Genomic DNA, 1,644 nt, shown 5'->3' on the forward strand with positions numbered 1-1,644 from the left:
GTCAAACCAGAATTAATGTATTGTAGGAAATAGCAAAGCAAAGAATGACAAATTGCTATTTTTCATTTAACGTGCACAATGACATGTCTTTATTGCACACTCTTCAATCATACTCACAACACACAACAAGCACACAGCCCCACTTCCTTGTTTACCCCCCAAACCCTCGAAAGTCACTGCAGTATTTAATAGTAATTCAGTAGTTACTGATCAATTAAAGTTTATTTACGGCTATCGGGATACTTGTGCTGGTTCTGCACAATTTGCAGCAAGTATTGGAGTTGGGACTCAAGTAATGAGACCACAATATTCTTGTATTAGGGCAACCCCACTCTCTGCATGATCATTGACAACATTCATGGCCTTCACTACAGCCAGAGCTTCTTGGTAGTCCACCCTGGGCTCCCACTCATCGGGATCAACGTCAAGGAAGTCATCTGGGAGATCCATCATCTTGAAAAGCACCTTGGATTTGGGAGACACAAAATCTTCAATGTTCTTCCTTGCAATTGTTCCAAGGTCAACAGTAATTCTCTTCATATGCCCCTGTTCACCATAAGTGATTGGAAAACCTTTGAGAAGCAGCTTTAGACACCTCAGCATTTATTGATGAACCGGATACCTCGCTGCTCAAGGTATCCGGTTCAGAGCTCCAGGAACTACCCATCATGCCCGTTGGATGGCAAAGGTTATTTATTGTTTGAAGATTTGGATGTTTCATGGCCAATTCAAACTGACCCTCAGGGAAGAAAAAGCATGCATGGATTTGTGCATTTTTGCAGTTTGCATTTATGTGAAGGCATGGATGATGGCACCTGTTGCTGTCAGCGCTCCACTAAATGACTTGGCAGCTGTTAAAATCGTTGCTGGAATATTCATTAATAAATGCTGAGGTGTCTAAAGCTGCTTCTCAAATGTTTTCCAATCACTTATGGTATTTGGCTCCAGAGATCGTCAGACTTGCATTGTTTGACAGTCAAGTAAGCGCGCAAACAAAGAGGCTGATGGTGAGAGCCATGAAAGATGGAAATGAAGATGATGAACAGGGGCATATGAAGAGAATTACTGTTGACCTTGGAACAATTGCAAGGAAGAACATTGAAGATTTTGTGTCTCCCAAATCCAAGGTGCTTTTCAAGATGATGGATCTCCCAGATGACTTCCTTGACGTTGATCCCGATGAGTGGGAGCCCAGGGAGGACTACCAAGAAGCTCTGGCTGTAGTGAAGGCCATGAATGTTGTCAATGATCATGCAGAGAGTGGGGTTGCCCTAATACAAGAATATTGTGGTCTCATTACTTGAGTCCCAACTCCAATACTTGCTGCAAATTACTTGCTGCAAAGTATCCCGATAGCCGTAAACAAACTTTAATTGATCAGTAACTACTGAATTACTATTAAATACTGCAGTGACTTTCAGGGGTTTTGGGGGTAAACAAGGAAGTGGGGCTGTGTGCTTGTTGTGTGTTGTGAGTATGATTGAAGAGTGTGCAATAAAGACATGTCATTGTGCACATTAATTGAAAAATAGCAAATTGTCATTCTTTGCTTTGCTATTTCCTACAATACATTAATTCTGGTTTGACATATGACAAACATGTAATCAGATTTGTGTTTAGATTTGTAAACTTAAAAAACATAAT

This window comes from Nannobrachium achirus (genome assembly GCF_963921795.1).
Source record: "Nannobrachium achirus genome assembly, chromosome: 9".
In the NCBI taxonomy this organism is placed as follows: Eukaryota; Metazoa; Chordata; class Actinopteri; order Myctophiformes; family Myctophidae; genus Nannobrachium; species Nannobrachium achirus.